The sequence below is a fragment of the Pantherophis guttatus genome, chromosome 4, assembly GCF_059756535.1.
Source record: "Pantherophis guttatus breed Tessera chromosome 4, ASM5975653v1, whole genome shotgun sequence".
NCBI lineage: Eukaryota > Metazoa > Chordata > Lepidosauria > Squamata > Colubridae > Pantherophis > Pantherophis guttatus.
Genome location: NC_142066.1, coordinates 117,636,190 through 117,656,220, shown reverse-complemented (window position 1 = coordinate 117,656,220; position 20,031 = coordinate 117,636,190).

Here is a 20,031-nt window from a genome sequence, read left to right as displayed (position 1 = left end):
TATTTTTTTAAAAAACTACTGTCTGTGAAGGTGTAGTTGTATTCGAAGAAATCATACTGGGAAATGTGTACTGTAAACAGAGCTATTGAGGATAGGCATTCCTTATAAACAACTAAATTAAAGGTGATGATGTCACTGAATGAGGGCTGTTAAAAATTTGCCCATCACTAGATTTTTAAAGAATGGGAAAGATTTACATATTGTTTTAAACACCGTGATGGTGTTTTGTTATTGGGGGCCTCCTTTTATTTTTTATGCACTTTTGGTCATACTAATGAATGGCTATGCTAACTGTGGGAGTCACCACGCTTATTTTCTCTAGCGGGGTATTTTAAACTGCATTGTTCCGCGGGTTTCTTTCTCCTGGTCTGTAAGGAAGGAACTGATCTGTCAGTTCTCCGGGCCCCCAGTCCCGCCAGCCCGTTGCTGAGAATGGTATGCAATCCAGGGAGTTTGTCCCTGAACAATATTTCAGCGAATTCTTTTAATTGTAGCCATAAAGAGCTCTTTCTCCTCCAGTCTCAACCTCTCTTGGATTATCTTTTTCCGCATTCTTTCTCATGGCCAAAGGCAAATATTTATTCCTAGCATATTTTCAACCCCCTCCCCGCTTCCCTTCCTTCCCTTCTCAAAAGGCTTGAGCCTTTGGAAAAATATGAGCTTCGAAATCTTTCCACTATTCCACGGAAGGGAGCGGGCAGTTTTCTCTGTCCCTGACCAGCTGGGGATCTCGTTCCTTCAAATGCAAACCAGCCGGACCTATAGACTACTACCCTGCACAGAACACGAGTCCCTTGTCTTCTTCAACCCCTTCGCACAGGCTAAAGACGCAGCGTTCCTCTAGATACTGGTTAAACTTGACTAGAGGCCAAGGTCAAGTTGAAAGTTGTGGTCCGGCTAATGCCAGAAGAATTGCAAGCAGCACTTGAAGCCCTTGCAGCCTGGTTGACACATCGGGCAGCCCCCGAAAAGAGGCAAATCGCTTCTTTCCTCTCTCTTGTCCCCTCCCTTTGGAAAAACCACTTCTATGTTACTTTCACACTTAATATGTGTGCATATGTCTATGAAAACACGTATGCAGATACCCAAATGTATGCATGTAGACGTTTATGTTCTTCCTTTCTTTCTTTTTCTTTCTTTCTTTCTTTCTTTCTTTCTCTTTCTTTCTTTCTTTCTCTCTTTCTTTCTGTCTCTCTCTTTCTGTCTCTTTCTGTCTGTCTGTCTGTCTGTCTGTCTGTCTGTCTGTCTCTCTCTCTCTCTCTCTCTCTCTTTCTTTCCTATGAGCACCTCCAATGTTTCTAAGTGGTTTCAAAGGAAAGGAAGGTCTTCATGGGTATATTAGAATTTGAGATCATCTGTTGGAAAAATGTTCCAAATTTCAACTTAATGATGAGAATAGACACCAGTAAATAAATAATTGAGCAAAGGTATATCTTAAATTGTAGTTGAATTGAAAACTATGAATTGAATTGAAATGAATATGAATATGAAATATGAATATGAAATTAATTGAAAACTATCCAGCTAAAAGTGAGAGTAAAGAGCTTGAGGCGAAATTATCACAAGGGCCCAGCTCCCTTTTGTTCTGCCTGACTGGACTGTTCAAAATCTTCCCAAAGCCCTCTCTGATTTCCTAAGTGAAGTTCTTGCAAAGGAGCAACTGGCTTCAAAATTGTTCTACTCAGCACTCAAAGGGCACGGATGAGAACTGGAACACAGTGTAAAAAAAAAACTAACCCTCCAGACACCAAGACTTCCCTCCCTCGCTATTGCTTGGCATGGAGGATGCATGCTTGGGGGTCAATACAGATACTTGTATAGGCGGTTGTGTTATTGTTGGATTCTTTTATGATGAATATTAATTTCACAGAAAATATAAATATGTACTCCGGTTTAACTTGCTCCCCTGTTAGAGATTTTGTCTAAGCCGGAATCTTTTACTTGGTGGAATTTGCTTGCTGCTATCAGGAATATGCGGCCTAAAAGTTTATTTCCAAGATGAGAGAGAATTGCTTGCTGCTGGTGAGTATGGTTTTCTGGCATCACAACAAAAATTTGGATGAATCCTATCCAGTGATGGTGAGTACTGCACCTTATTTCCCATCCCTCGCTTCCCCCTCCCCTGCATATGTATGTAGGAAAGGAAAGGAAAGGAAAGGAAAGGAAAGGAAAGGAAAGGAAAGGAAAGGAAAGGAAAGGAAAGGAAAGGAAAGGAAGGGAAGGGAAGGGAAAGGAAAGGAAAGGAAAGGAAAGGAAAGGAAAGGAAAGGAAAGGAAAGGAAAGGAAGGAAAAGAGAAATGGTCACAGCACAATTGGCAGCAAGTATTTCATAACTATATCCTAATCTATCCCTTGAAGGAAATCTATAGATAAACATAAATTATCTGGAAAAAAAGTCAGGATGGTCCTGTAATGAAATGTCTCTAAGAAAAGAACCAAGCTCAGAGAACATCAAGGAACAAAAAGCATTTGAGTATTGCTCCTCAATACTCGGCTGCTCTACATTAGCTAAAAATTAAAGGATTATATTTATCCAGGAGTATTTGAAAATTTAAAAAGTAATGAGAGCAAAGTGGTTGGTTGCTCTTGAAGTCAGAAAATGGGAAGAACTGAGATTCAAAGGCAATTTTGTCCTCCCAGTCTTGTTGGGATATTGATAGCAAAAATTAGATGAGTTCTACAGTCCTAGAACAAAAGACCAGCTCTGACATCTCAGTCCTGTCCTCAATTCGTGCACAGCCAGTGATGTTTTTGGAATGAGCTTTCGTGCTACATGAAAGAATATGATGTGAAGATTTAACAGAATGCACACAATATCAGATTTTAAAAATGATAGTTAAATGCCACAAAATTTTACCTAGTATCAATAAAGGAAATTTGCATAGGCGTGCAGTGATGGTGGGGGGAGGTTTCTTCTTCTCCGCCTCCTCCTCCAGTTCCAACAACTGCACTGAAATATCAAGGAAATTAACAAACTTGCTATAACATTCCAGGTTGTGTCAATTGAGAAAGTTAGCTCCATTGATTTCACTGGGATTTACACAGAGATAATTTGTAGCTTTATTTCAAAGGTTGACTAAAGATACGTTGTATGCTGCATTGTAATGAATGGAATTAATGAAGCCCAAGAGGAAAATCTCACTCTTAATTTCACCAGACTGAGTACTCCTATTGTAGCCAACAGCATATATCCGGTTCACTTTAATTAATCTGGGCTTTTCCCTTGACGATCGCCAATAGTAGTAACAATTTGCATGTATGTATGCACTCCATATTAAATTCCCTAGTAATCTAGCTCTCGGAAATCAAGTAAACTTTTGGATAATAGTCGGGGAAACCCTTTAATTGAATTCAAGTTTCCATAGAGCTTTCAATTTACTTGCCACTACATTTATTTTTCAGGGCACCTGGAAGGATCTACTTTCTCTATAATTTTTTCCATGACTACATTGCTAAACCAATATTAAGAATGAGTTTCTCACATAACTAAACAGCTTTTCAGCAGCACTTGCATCCTATATCCTCTTGAATGTTAGGACTTTAGGGTTGGATTTTTTTGGAGAAGCGGGGAAGAGATAATTGAAAAATAAGAAAGATTTCTCTTAAATATGAGGGAATGTATAAAAAATAAAATAAGCACAGGTAGACTAACGTAAAAGGAAATAGCGGAAAAAGTTCACCGGTCTTTGGTTTTTGTGATTTAAAAAACAAGCATTTTGTGAACCTTGATTCAGAACTCAAAAAAGATGTAAAACATTTAGGGAATATGTCTTGGTGCCTATTGGTCAGAATTTAAGAAAGCATACGATGCACATTTCTGACAATTTTTAGCGTTTTTCTATAACTACATATAGACTATCTGAAATTCATGAATTAGATATTGGTGGAGAATCTCTCTCTCTCCCCCCCCCCTTCTGTGTATGTATATCTGATGATGAAAACACTGGGTTGAAATTGATGAAATTAATTTATTTCTGTCTTTTAAAGCCACTTTTCTAAGATGTAACTTTAACACATCAGCATTGTATTAAAGGCTTTTAAGGGGGAAAAAGATTTAATATGAATACGGTTTCTTGGATGAGCAGGTTGATGTAAATAGATATAATAATAATTATTGTTACTATTCCACAAGCAAAATTGGATGTTAAATCCAGCAGTTTATAGGAAAGAAAATAAAACCATGATTGAAAAAAATATTTGTTTTTTAATTGACTGACTGATAATAACTATATATCAATATACTTTCTTGGTTCAATAATCAAATATACAAAAAAGATATAAAAAATAATATTTTGAACATTAAATTTTCTTGACTATAATGTTATTTACAATTGCAAGCATGTTTTGCTTTCCCTGTTTGTGCCTGGAGCTTATCTTAATTTCTTTCATAATTACTGCAAAATGTATTGCTGCACAGAAATAATTAAATAGATCTCTGATACTGTTCGTAATTATTTCTGAACTTTTATTTAATTGTACTATCTGTGAAAAATATCAAAAGTAACATTTTTACATATATTGTGTATTCCCAAAACTATTTTAAAATAAATCCATTTTTAATTAGGTTATATACTTTATAGAAAATCTTTTTAATCAATTTTAAAACAAACACTTGATCCCATTTGTAAGAGAGAAAGATATAAGATAAAAAGAGATTTTCTTGAACCTATTACCCAAAACTCCTTTATCCAACTTCAAATTTCCCATAATCCTTAGAATTTACCTAAAGTAGATGAGCTTTGACCATTAAAGACGCACAGCCATATTTTTAAACTAAAAGTATACAGTATAGTATACAGTAATCAGGGGTGTACAGTACTCCTTTGTGCTGGAATGTACTAAGTTATGCTGTGTTATCTTTTCTTGTTTTTTTTAAAAAAATCCCTTTAGAAGTGAACATTCCTTATTTTGTGGATACTCCCAATGGAGAAACCAATTTAAGAGAGAGGAGCACTGTATTAGATAGGATCCTGTTATGAAATATGTGAATGCTTCCTCCTTCATCCATAGAGGGGCTGATACAATATGGAGAAGCAGAAGAATTCCTCTTTGAACGAATGGGAGAATCTTGCTAATTGATGGATTTCATCACAAAGATTTGGAAAGTGCCCATAATGGTCATTATTCTCTATTTCCTGAGGGTGAGGATAAAGTCCCATTAGCCTGAGCTGAAACATTTTCTATTGAGGTCTATCCCTTGCTAAGCCTCAATGGTTGCACAAACATGTTTCCAACTATAACCCTAGGTAAGCAGGTCATTCACTGGCATGTGAAGAATATTTGGCCAAGAGTTGTGTGAACTGTTGCTGTACAACCAAGCAAGGGGGAATTATCCTGAGCTATATATCATTGGAGACTCTAATAGATGGCAAGTTTCTTCTCATTGTGTCTAGGAACAACATTTAGGGTTTGACAGGAGAAATAACTTTCCTGATAGGGCTGTGGTCATAGTATCATCATTCTGACACAGGCAAAACACTAGTAATGTATGAGTGGCTCTCCCAAGATACTTCAACTGAAATTGCTCCACTTCCATTCTCTTAGGAGGGGGAAAAAAAACCCTACTTCCTACAAGAATTATTGATAACCAGGGAGAGACTTTATAGGTGTAGATGGTTTTAATCATTATATTAAATTAAAATACTTTAGAGCCACCTTCCATAATTTGGTATCTTCCAAACATGCGGGGAAACAATTACAGCTCCTCTAATTTCCACCCAGTTGGGATTCATATAGACCAACATGTTTGTCAAATTAGGATAGTTTAGAGCAATTACCAGAGATCTTAGAATAATGGATTGGGAGGATTTGAGAACAAAGAAACTGCTGTCAAGCTGAATGCATGTCTGAATGCCCAAGGATACAAACGATCCCACACCCCTAATTGAGCAAGGTATCATAGATGTTGAACTGAGAGAGACTTACATTGGAAAAGTATTATAAGAAAGATATGGGTGTTGTCTTCTTTTTCTTTCTCCCTTATTGTCCCTGACCCAAATGAGTCTGTGAATGTGGTCAGTATTATTAGATCATTATGAAGATGGAGTTCATTACTAAAAGGCAGTGCACACCATACAAACAAAGTTGCATAGAATATGGGTAGTTCTCAATAACCATAATTATTTACTGTATTAAATGCTACCTTCTTTTGTTACTGAGATATGAGATATTTGAAGAACTTCTGATATTTTCACCCATTCATCAACCTGTAGCTTCAATAACAAACCTCTTCAATCTACAATACAAGTATTTTTGCAACATCCAAACTGGGTCGGTCACCGGGACCAGAAGTTTAGTCTTCCAAGCTTTCAGACTCATGCTGGAGTTCATCCTCATGCAACTTCCTCTCAAGTATTTTTGAACTTGAGAGAACTTGTTTGAAGCAAGATCTCCTGATTTCAGTAAAATTTCCAACTATTTATATATTTAGGATAGAAGTGCGTTCTGCTCTAGAAGCCCCCACCTTACCCCAGGAACTGAATAGTCCACAGATTCAGGATTTTTTTTAAAAAAATTATATAAAGAAAATATTATTGGCGCAGATTCTCTCATGAAGTGTGGTATAAAGGTTAGGTGTAGACCAACCTAGAAGACTCATCTTTTGATGCACAGGACTTTGGAAGTTTGTGGGGTATCACTAAGCCAGTTAGTTGCAACTCAATCAGTACACAAGATTACTGCTGTGGGAATGGTACTAGAGAAGGAAAGACATGTTGAGTTCCAGGAGAAAAAGCAAAATATAAATCTGATGATTGACTGACTGACTGACTGGCTGACTGACTGACAGAATGAATGAATGAACAATTATAAAGAACCACCAAAATGCAGGAGGTTCATGCATGGAATAGCTTCTTAGTGGGCTTCTTGCTATTTAAATTAAGGCTTGCAGTTAACCCAATATTATTATTTAATGAATATATATCTTATGAGCAAAAGAAGTCCATTAAGAATTACTGACTTGATGCAGATAACTAAAACTGCTTTGGAACAATATTATTATGTCAATCAATTCTGTTCTAGGACAATTGTAGGAAGCCCATAAAATAATAAAATCAGTGGAATTATTTTCCAGTGCCTAGTTTTATGATTGAAAAAGATGTTAACTATATGAGGATTTTGAAGTCGGACCTTTAGATCTCACAGCAATCACAATTTGTGTCAGGTGCATGCTATCTGCTGAAACTATCTTAAAAATTAACATGATGGCTCCCTTCACACAAGATATTAAGAATTTAATTCCTGTAATATGCAGAACCATAAGTCACCCAACTAATTTAACATAGCCTACCGAGTTGTGCAGACCCAACTTTGCAGATGCTATTTCTCATGTGCATTGGTAAGCCTATAGTCTTCTTAGGAGTAATTCCACTTATTTTAATGGGAGTTAATTCTGAGCAGACTTTTCCTGAATTAAATTCACGATGTAAGCTCCAAACAATCTTACAAGGAGTTAGTACTACTTTGATAAACAGGGATTTTAAAACTCAGCCGTGTTCTGACCTTGTTCTGATATAATGGCTTGCTGCAGGCCATCTTATTTCTGTTTAAAATAAATAAGGGAGTGAATGTTTCATAAGGGCTGTTTCTTAAACGGCACATCCCGTTCTTGTGAGGATGGAGGGCGATTAAACAGTTGACAGGAAGTACCGTGGAATCTCCATCCAGCATGACAAAGAACAACCACGAAGCTAGCAAGCAGCTCCCCCGCCGGAATTCTTGAACAGCTATAAACACATTGAAGCCACTCTGCAGTGCCAGATCTACCCTTGGCACTGAATCGTGCTCTACCGAGCATTTAGATGGAGATCTGGAGATCGTTTCTGAAAGAGATTACCATCGCGAAGGGAGGATCCGTTTAACAAGTTTGTTATGGAACACTTTGGAGAGCTGAACAGGGCCCAAAGCAGTCCTGTCAAAACACAGGGAGAATTTGTATCTCTGTTGACGCAGAGAGCTTGATCTTCCACGAGTTGATTCCTAACCCTTGCGTTCAATGGGCTTCCATTGAATGGGTTCCCTGGCTGCCACTCTCCTCTCTGCTGATGACATTTAGCTCCGTGAAGTTCTCTGGCCTTAACCCATTTTCACAGTTGCAGAACTGCAAGCCTGCCTCTAAAATACAACCAGGCAAATTATATATCTCTTGCTGTCCCATCCACTACCCTACCTTACAGAAAGCACTGCTGAAAACATCTGGGTTTGTTTATCCTACAAAACACTATATAAATTCAGTATAATATAACTTAAAATCTAAAATGGGGAGGATGGAGGTACATATGCACAAGTCTGTTTATTCTCCCTTGCCTAATTCAGAAATAGTTGCCCCACCACCTACTTCTTTTTTCAAGAACTCTACAAGCTAAAGTTTTGATCTAGGAGCTGGGAGGGAGAAAAGCAAGGTTCAAATCTTCCCCCAGCTTGTAAACCCCTGGGTGACTCTGGGGAAGTCACTCTGCTTCAGCTCAGCCTGTATGACAAGACTGCTGTTGAGGGTATAAAATGAGGGGAGAACCCCATGTGAACAACCAAGAATATCTGAAATAAAGGGAGAATGTAAATCTAATAAAGGAGTAGCTTTTTTTTTTTTGCTTCCATCAATATATTTCTGTGGAATACTATATGTGAGATCAAAATGTTGGTTTATGAAGGTAATGGGGCAGTAAAGATAAAGAAAGAAAACCCCGGATTCTGATTTTGGATTTTCAACAAGCAAAGGTTTCAGTTCACTGACAATTTGTGTTCTGGCTTTAATAAAACACTTTTGGAAAACATCTTCTCTCAACAGAGGCAGAAACCTTTCCTAGCAGGGACAGGCCAATCCAAAACATTTCATTGTGATATATACTCATGTTATTGTAAGGCAGCTTGTGTATGATCTTTACAAAGAAAGGTGGGTTATGAATATCAAAGTAAATGAATAATCTATAAATTGTAACCTAAAGCATGACATTTTAGTGATTCCAGCTTCAATAATAAATGTAACTATTAATTAAACAAATTTAACACACATATATACATGAGCAGAGCTTCTAGTATTGTTTTTGGCCACCAGTTTGACTTTTTTGTCCGTACCCCTCCCCCTCTCCCAAAACTGACTACCTTTTTTAGTTTGAGAGCCAGACAAATTATTCTCCAGGCTCCTCTTCCTTCCCATGTCTGACTCAGGTTAGAAAACACCATGTGGGTTAGAGACAATCAAAGCACTTTCTCCTAAGCAAGTTGCCCTTTCAGTGAGTTAGGAAAAGAAAGGAAGAATAGAGGTGTTTGATGAAGAATTTCCTTGAGGTCCTATAGTCATGGAGATGGGGGAGTCGCTGCTCATTTATGGATAGAAGAAGACAAAATGCTTCTTACTATGAATAGTCAAAATGGCCAAGTCTACATTATCAGATATTAAAGTTAAAGCCACAGTTCAGAGAAATGATCCTGATCTGGAATGTTTCTGGAACTTGAGGATCCTTTTATTGGTCTTTAGTGATCTCCAACACTGTCTTGGACTTTTCTCTGCATGTGCAAAACCATCTTTTCTTGCCTCCTCTTAACTAGGATAAGAAAGTTGAAGTAGGGTTAAAAGTATCCAGTGACTGTCAAATATATTTCCCTCCTTCTTTCGGGAGTTGCAAGGCTGTCTCATCTTAATAGAAAAAGTCCTGCCTTTAGCAAATTCATCAGGAATGGAGGAAATTAGATAAAAGATCCTGGAGCTGAAAGTTGTAGGTACTTTATTATTTCAATCAAGGTTTCTTCAGAAAACAGGCTTCCTTTTCACCATATTTCTAACAACTTTATTCAATAGAAATGAGTTGACTTCAGGCAAAAATTTTATGCAGCTTTATAAGCTAATCAATTTTATAGGACGGTTTAATTTAAAAACAAAAACAAAAACTGAGCTCAGAGATAAATGCAGCTCATCAAGTCATAGCACAGATGTACATAGTTACAAAAACTATGTCAAGAGTCAAGCTTTAAAGCAAAAAATCCAGAAATCCAGCAAATATATATTGTGCTTATTCTAACCCAATGTCTTTCACTACATAAATATCTCTCCTGTGATCTGTCTTCTTAAAGTTAATTAGTTTCAAAGGAAAGTGAGTTACAGATAATCCATCTCTTTATTTTTCAGACCAAGACATTTTAATTTCAGTGAAGAGACCTATATGTAACAGTTTCAGTATTTTCTGTACTTCACAAAAAACAAATTCAATTTAGATACTACCAAAAGAAAGTCAAAACTAAATTATCTATCTTGAGAATTACAGAGTTTCCTAGGCAACAACAGAAATAAATGATCCACACTCAATGTCCTGGCAATATGGCTTTATATACTTATTAGTCAGTCTCCCTCCCTCCCTCTCTTTTTCTCTTTCTCTGAATGATATGGAGCTTAAGTGCCAATTTGGGAAATAATTACATCTGCCGTTAAGTCTGTTTGCCCTGTTGCCTTGTCAGCCTCTGTTTGTGTTGCATGTTAAGGCTTGGTCCATTGCATGGTTCATCAGAAAGAGTTAGAAATAAGGGACGGAGTGGAATAAAAATGTATTTGCAGATATGGACAAGGAAAAAGAATCATACTTCAGTTTAAGAGCCAAACAGGTAAGATAGTGGGGCAAGAAAGCAATACAATAGACTTGAACCAATCCCAGACAAAGAATAAAGAGTGGACATTTACATTACTTCACATTAATAATTATGGAAGTAAACTGACACCCTTGATGTAACGGAGGAAAAATATGGGTTCCCAGGTGGTTCTGATTTAAGATTTCAAACACTATTTTTTTTTAGTTTGACATAACAACTGTAAGGAGAGGGAACCAATATTTCCTGCTAAACTGCAATCAAATCCATTGGTTGCAATGAAATGAATTTTTGCCTGCTCTGTTGGTGTTTTCATGCTGAAAGTAGTTTTAATTAATTCCATATGTATTTGAATAAATTATTGTTGGTAATTTTATGCTGATTATGTAGGATGCAGCAAAAGTTTATGATGTTTTATATTATTTTAACAGCAAATTATCACTTGAGGAACTGGGACACAGGGACTTTACTTCTTAAATGTTTCCTAAAACATTCTAAAAATGTTTCCTGTTCAGATGGTCCGGGTTGATTACCTTTCTTATTCTTCATTATCTGTGTAAATCAGAAGTTTCGCCTGGATTCCTTGATTTGAGAAGCAAGTAAAATCTTCTTAAACTCTCTTCAATCAAATTCTACTCCAGCTGAGTGAAATTTGAGTCCATCCACCTTTTTTTCCTGGCAACTATACTTAGGTATCGTTCTTCTTTTGGACTGCCTAATCTATTTTACAGTGCTAGTACTATCTGATTTAGTAATAACCAGATCAACCTTGCTTAGGACAGACAGATTATATCAGCTGAATGTATCAGTTATTCAGGCCTGGTCAGCTATCCAAACGGCAGAATGAGGCAATTGCATATCTTCAGTGTTATGAAAAGGTTGTGCTACAATGTTGAACTGACACTGAGAAGACCCAGACTCAAATCCAGTCTCAGCCACAGATGGTCACTAAGTATCCATGAGCCCATCCCTTTTTCTCAACCCACCTACCTCACATTTCTGTTGTTTTTAGGAGAAATAGAAGTGAGAATGTAGAATATAAATCCAAAAAGTGAATATCTAGGGAGTTCATTTTGTATTAGGGATGGGAAGAGGTCTTTATAAAACATTTGAATCATGTATCAAAATAACTTTGCCAGCCAATATTGCATACAATATTATTATGGGACAATATCATGATATCTTAAGAAATACATTTCCGGAATTGGACCTGCTTCTGTAGACTTGCCATCAAGAGAAGGCCTGTTGCAGGTCCAAACAAATGGCCATAACCAGAGGTGGGTTTCAGCAGGTTCTGACCAGTTCTGGAGAACCCAGTAGTGGAAATTTTGAGTAGTTTGGAGAATTGTAAATACCACCTCTGACTGGCCCCGCCCCCATCTTTTCTCTGCCTCCCAAGTCCCAGCTGATCAGGAGGAAATGGGGATTTTGCAGTATCCTTCCCCTGGAGTGGAGTGGGAATGGAGATTTTACATTATCCTTCCCCTGCCACTCCCACCAAGCCACATCCACAGAACCGGTAGTAAAATTTTTTGAATCCCATTATTGGCCATAACTCTAGCTGGCATTTCATAAGCAAATGTTACCTGATTTATTCCAGAATGCGACCAGCCAGATAATATTAGTTTTAGACTGTTTATTATATTTATGGATATGTTTGGGGTGATATCATTTTAAATATTTAGTCTGAGTTTTGATTTTGTGTCAGCTATTCAGAGTCAGTCAGGGTTAGTATTAGTTGTAAATATTGCAAAAAATAAATGAATTAATAGTACTATCCATGTATTGATTTCTTTGGGCAGAGTAGATGTGTGCATGCTCATGTTCTTTCTATTCTATCCAAGAATTTAGATTCTCTTGTTATTGTGTATCTAAATCAGATTGCATATTCCAATAACTTGATTATTCTTCCATCTTTCAAAATCTTTTTAAAATGGATTTTGTTTTTGTTTGTTCGTAGCCCTGTTTGTTTAGAGAAATACCAGAGAGTAAATGGCAAAAACCATATTTGAAACTAGTTGGAGGGATGGTGGAGTGGTGGGGATTTATGTGTAAATAAGCCCTGATGTTGACATCTTTTTTATTCCATATCTATAGCTGTAGTCCTTTCCTTTAGGTATTCAATAATGTATGTTTGGAAGAAAAAATAGGGATTTATTCTGTCTGATCCCTTCTTTAGACTCTTAGAGCAACAAAATATATTGGATGGGAAACTACATTAATATAATAAAATGAATATTTGCCAATTTCTGAAAGATGGTTACCTTCAGGACACCAGCATTCCCATTCCCAAAACATATTAACTTGGACAAAGGCTGTTTCAGAAAGGACTGAATACAGAGGATGCTGCTTTTGACAAAATGGCTATAGTTCAGAATTACTGTCAGTTCCAATAAAGCAGAACATTTGTAACTCAGGGTTGAAATGGTCCTTGGTGCTCTCTCAGCTTGGTTGTCTTCTTGCAAATGTTTCATTTCTCCAACTAGGTAGCATTATAGATACACTAGTTTGCACTAGTTTGTAGTAGTGCACTAGATTGGGTAATGAAATGACTGCAAGAAAGGAACCAAGCTCAAAGATCACCAGCTACCTTCAGTTCTTTCACTGAGACTTCAGTGTTCTGCTTTCATATGAGTCATTAAACAAAGCAACTAGAAAACTCCACATTCTTAGAGTAAACAGCACAATTTTCTTAAACGTTCATAGTTAATAAGTTGATTGTAACACAACCTTGTGCATTTTGAATTTGAAGTAAACCACATTGTTCCTAAGAGATAAGTCATTAAAAAAGTCAGGAAAGAGGCCATCATCTTCAACTTGTTCCTTAATTTTAGCTTTCAACATACCCAAAGAGTGGGCAAATGGAAAAGAATGAAACATTTATAATGCAACCACATTTGTAAGACTACAGTTTCTGATTATCAAATACAAAAGCCAAAGAAACATTTGTTTCTTAGTCTGGTGACTGTGTACAAATGAAATTTAACCAGGAACATGTTTGCCTATTTAATCATGCATAATAGTTAATGTTATTTATAACCCCAATATCATTCACAAAGGATGTGGGCTAATGCATACCAGCTTGGGAACAACAATTATAACAGCAAGATTATAAACTCAAAACCTTCCAAGCCAAATAACTAAGAGAGAAAAGCATAGCTAAGATGCCTCCAAGTTGAATGGATTCAATTACAGTGGTGATGGATGCCCTGTTGGAAGATCTGAAAGACCATATTAGGGACAGATTGTTATGGAGAAAATCTATCTATGTGGGTCCCTAGGAATTGTCCCAACATGATGGCACATAATCAATCAAGCTATATCAACCAATTATTCATGATTCCTTCAATCAGAGGGGGCAGGAGATCTTGTAACATCACAAATTTCAGTTACTTATGAAATGCTGGAAATGTAGGGTCTGCCCTTACCTTTATAGAATGGATTTTCTGGAGCATGGAGGCTACTATTGAGAATGTCTGTCCCCTTGTTTACCCCAAATGCTTCTTACAGACAGGGAATTTTCTACATGTCCTCTTTGAATTACCATACCTGATGGGCAGATTCACTTCTGGCGAGATATTGATACTTGATACTGCAATGTAAATGGTTTTAAAGTTAATAACCAGGTCCTTTGTATCATATCTCTCTTTTTCTTGTTGGCTTGTCACATTTCATCTTTACTTTTATTTTCCACTTTGCAAATGTTTTTGACATTTTTTTAAAATCTCAGTAATCCTTACCACAAATATTGAAACAGATCAATAACTCAGCCTGGATTTCCCAAACACCATCTGCGGAGCTTTGTGATTGTCTCTCTCTTTTTCTCTCTTTGTGTCTACATATTTGCCAGATGATTAGGAGATTCTTTTTTTTTTACTAAATGTGAATTTAGTTAATTTCATTAAATTATTCAATTAATCCAATTTCCCTCCAACCCCGCACCAGATATATCGTGTTGTGATGATAGCCTGGTCATACTTGCTGGAGATTGCCAAAATTGTTTGAAACAAAGGTGGAAGGCACTTGTGGATCAAGATAATTTCTGATGCTTTGTTAGTAATCACAACTAAAATGAGGTTACAAAGAAGTCTGGGTCTATATTCCATTCCTTTCTTAGACCCAAGATTCTTTGCACAATGAAAAAGAAAAGAAAACACACCACATTTTGACCTTCAGACATGTGCACCTTTCTAAACTTATCATTTGATCTGTTACAATCCTGAGGTTACTTCAAAGCTTAATTATCATCCATGGATGGCCTCTTTATCAGAATAATCCTGCTCATTTTTCCATCTCAGATTGTATAAATTGTTTCAAAGTATATATTCATGGTAACCCTTCTTTTGTCTTTACTATGAACAAATAATTAAATAAACACCATAACAACAAATTGTAAACATAAACAACAACAAACAACAAATTGCAATTATATCTTTGGGGAGGGAGGATATATTATGATTTATGTGTTCACAATACACATAACTATAGTAGATTTTATAGGATGATGAACATAAACTAGGTTAATGAGTACCTAGTTTGCCATATTGAAGTGTTCTGTAATTTATGTAGTCTTCTACCTATTAAGCTTTTATGCCCCTACAGACCCTGTTTGGTGTGGTTAAGGTGTCAAATCTAGAAACCAGAAGGCAAGGAGCTGTAGTCTCAGCACAAAGCCAGCTAGGTGACCTTGAGCCAGTCACTTTCTCTCAGCCCTAAGAGGGAGGCAATGACAAACCAGTTCTGAAAATCTACAGAGACTTGTCTACGCAGTCTCCAAGAATCAGACACAATTAAGTGAAAGAAAAACAAAACCTTTCCATCTACAAAATGGTCCTACTTTTAATTTCTTGTTTTTTTAATATATACTTTGTTTTTAATTTATATATTTTTTATATTTTCAAGCTTCTCACAATTTTTCTAGATTTTTATTTCCACAGAGATGTGCTGTATACTCTATGCTTTTAATGACTGTACTTTACTCTCCTTATGTTGGTCTATGACCATAATAAAGTACATATGTTATGTTGTGTTGTGTTATATGCTATGAAGCACAAAGTATGACTGGTAAATAAAGGCACATAGAAATTCAAGAATCAAAATTCCATCAGCTTTTAGGGTTTCTTCTTCTTCTTCCTCTTCTATATGCATTTTGCTGAAGTATCTTCCTCCTCATTCAGAACTTCCTGCTCAAAAACTAGTAGCTGTCAGAACAGGAGTTGTTTTCTTAGGTTGTGTTTGCTCTGGTCTATTAAAGTTCAGAACAATCAGAGAATGGCTGGGCGTTGGTATGGTGCTGGTAAGAATACTGTGCCCTGGTGGTGTTCAAATGAGAGAAGAGGGGGGTGGATAAAGCTTCCTGGAAACGCTGCTCTTAACTCATTATGGAATCAGGATAGCAGAGAACTTCCAAAGACTTCCTGGAATGGGATGGACATGCTGTTGCTAATAAATGCATGGAATGAAAAGGAAATCAGGAAATCAGTTGGTGGTGGGTAAAACGAGGGAGGCTGTGAACCTCCACTTTCCCTCGATCATCTTCAGCTTCTTGGAGCTGCAATTCCAGGATGTTACCACTAGATGTCTTCCCAGTTAATGATACCGTACTTACTATAGTGACCTGGGTTTCTCTCAGTCCCAATGGCGAATAAAATATGTCGATCTGGCCATGAAACATGTCTCTTTTATTTTTGTGGAATGGTAATATGCCTTTGCGAGTACACACACACACACACACGCACACGCACATACACACACACACACACACACACAGAGAGAGAACTTGTCACCTTCCCCCACCCCTGAAACAGGATTTTTGCTTTTCAAGCAAATAATGAAAATGTGTCCCTCTCTCTCTCTCTCTCTCTCTCTCTCTCTCTCTCTCTCTCTCTCTCTTTTTTTTTTTTGCGGGGGGTTGGGGGAAGCGAGGCAAAGGAGATGGTAGTGGTAATTTCTTATACAACTGGAATATATTTTTATTTTTATTATTATTACTTTTTGGTTGTCTGAAAATGACATGGGGAAGCTGACTCCACAGGATGCATCACACTTCAAACAGCTGAAGTCAAGGACACCCGGGTGATAAATGAGTTTACTTTGGAAGTTCTACTTTAGTACAATATTTGGTTCAAAGATCAACTTGCTTTCACTATTACCTTAAAGGTGCAACCATGAGTTTGCCAGACATGCCTTATTCAGTGTACCATGTCTACTTTAGCCTCCTTAAAAGGAAAAGAGTTTATAGGAAGAAACTTATTTCTAATTAAATCTATAAATGTATGACACTTCAGATACATGAAAAAAGTTTACAAGCTGCATAGACACCTTTAGCCTTCTTTATATACAAAAAAAGAATGGATTTAGGCAGGTAGTTAACATCCTGGCACACAGGTCCTTTTTAATAAAATGATTCAAGTGAGGACCTAGAAGAAAACATGAATGTCACTCTCTAGGGTGTATAAATTAAGTACATCAAGAAGCTTACTTTCAGCTGAATAACGTCACATTAAACAATTTTAGATTACTTTTATTAGTCTAAAAAAGTAATATTTTAATGTTCATATTCTCTGAATGGTTCTTTACATATCACAATCCAGGCCATGGTCAGGTATAGTTAAATATCTAGACTTCCTTTGTAACAAGTTGCAACCAGTTTTGGTTGCCACGATATAGAAAAATTGTTGAGACTCTAGAAAGAGTGCAGCAACATTTTTAAGCCTGATTGCAACATATTACAGTAACTGACAGTGAATTGTTAAAAAAAATTCACTGTGTATTGTTACATTCAGTGGGGCTATTTCCTGGTAAGTGAGCATAGAATTGCAATGCCATATAATTTACATAATATATATAGTCATGTTATGTATCATTTGATAAAAACCGCATGTCTCTTTCCATCTTGCTCTCCCCAAGATTAAACCTACATTTGTTCCTTTTCCACATGATTTTTTTTTAAAATAAACCACATATTCCACATATTCATACACTCTATGCAATGGCTATAGTGTTTCTTTGAGATTTTTAGATTTGGATAGATCCTGGACATAGTAGACAAAGAGCTTCTTACTTGCAAATTATTTTTTTGCGTTTTTAGGTTCCCAGGGAGCCTAAACGAGAGGACCGGTGGGGTTACGGAATTAACATCCATTTTCTTAAGAAAACTGGCTAATAGAGGCAGCACAGGAAAACACGACCTTAAATGTTTCATATTTACTTTACAGAAGTTAATTTTTCCTCCGGTACAGGAGGCGCCGGGGAGTGAATACTGTCTGATTCTAAAAGCGCCGGGGACTTTACCATAGAGCCTGGAAATACTATCATGTTTTCCCTTGATCTAGAAAAACGATTCTTGCGGCAGAAAGTAAGGTTTTGCTACTATAAAGGTGGCCAGAGAATAAGAAAAGTAAAATCTATTGCACGGTTCTTTTTCAATTAAATTCGGAGTAAGACCCATTCTGCTTTTCTACCGTTTTTCTAAGGTAACTTAAAAACTCCGATTTGTACACGAAGCTAAATCCCCTTGATTGAAAAGGAGAATTTGGAAGGAGTCCGCCAGGTGCTTTACTGACATCACTAGGACTTAACATCTAAAAATTTCCTTCTTACAAAAATATAATACTATTATAAGCACTACTACCCGTAGCATATCTTGAGAATTCCATGTATAGTTAGGAAAAGAAAGACTCTGAAGCATTTAGCTTTATGCTTCCTTCATATCACGGAATTCAGCAAACAGATTAAAATATGAGTGATAATTCATTTAAAGATAAAATATTTATATTTCCTTTGTTAAAGATTAAAAAATTAAAAAAATGTTTTTCAATTAAAATAAACGCAGTAGAGGGTAAATAAGTAATTACATAAAGTCGAATAAAAGAATCGATCAGAAACCAAAGGACATTTAAGCTAGGTGTATTTTTTATACTTCTGCTGGGCTCTTATGCCACCGTCTCCTGCCTTTTGAGTGCCATTTTTACAACCCGGGGAAGAGGGTCAGCGATAGAAATAATGGCCTTGTGTTAAAATAACGGTGGTTTCAATTCCTATTTAATTTAGCGTCAAACCAGGAGGTAGCAGGGCGAAAGAATACTGTAATGTCTTTTCTCCCTCTGCTCTCGATAAGAAGCCCTCAAAAATAACTGAAAAGCTGTGACCTACGGGCGTCCCATCAATCTGTCGTTTGCAATTTAAACGTTTGAAAAGACTAGTTATTTGAGAAACATACTTGGGGGTGAGGGGAGGAGAGATCTGGCAAGAATTAAGTCAGGAACGAAGGGCTGCTTGTACTAGTTGGTGTTCTTACACCTTTAGAAGTCATTACTCCATCACTTCGGAGTTGGTCAATGGGAAAGTAATTCAGCACATTCATTCTAATCGAGCGATGGTTAGTTCGAATTCCTTAGGTGGAGTTCTGCATACTGCCATCTCTCCCAGCTTTTGATTCAGAAGGATAAGAAGACCGGGAAAAGAGGGGAGCAGAAATGATCAACAGGCTAGAGTACCCACACAATATAGTAGAATTCATGAGGCAGGAAAGGAGTTTATGTTCATCTCCGACCCAGATTAGGTGATTTAGAGAAATGTGGTCCAGTTTGGAAATGGCAGTGAACCGAAGCTCTACCTAATGCTGCACTGCTCTTCTTTAGCTGCAGGAACAGTTTATAAACTTAGCTGAGAGGTAGGTTCATAACTAAAACAATTGCATGGTTAGGGGATTAAGGAGCTGAGCACATTTCTGTGTAGGTGACCAGTATCTCAAATATTTAATTTTTGTTGCAGCAACAAGATATATTTTATGCAACTACCTGAAATGTATTAATTGGGGAGCCATTTACCTTTAATAGACCTTCTTCATGAGAATGCCAAGTTAGAGAGGGAAGTAAGCAGCCTGGCTACAACTGTCAACTTAAATCAGTCTTATTAAATACCAGGGAAATGTTGACAGTTCCAGAGTAAAATATATATACTACATTACTCACACATATTCTGCATACACAATTATGTACAGGACCTGGGCAAAGCTATGCTTTTTGAAATTTTCTAGTCCCTATACTGGAGGGATGCACCAGACTTTGCAGGACATGTTATGGCTATATGTCAAAAGAGTGTGGGGCAAAGGCCATCTTTGGAAAGGTTCTGGAACTTTAATTAGTAAATTGTGTGCCTTAAGACTTTCCAGAATTATAGGGATTCTTTTGTGCCTTAAAACTTCAATCACCCCTCCCCCCAACTCTTTGGTCTCACACAGTCTAAAAGATTCTGGTAGACTATGTATCTTCACCCTCCCACCCACATCCTACCTTTTATATCTTCGGATTAGGTTTTGAACTAGGACCAAGGAAACTCAATCTTCACTTAGCTAAGGGGTTTAAGGGGTGACTTGCTATATTTCTCAGCTCCTGTCCCTCACAAGATTGTTGTCATTGGGATAACTACAAGGCATTGAAGCATCTGGAGGAA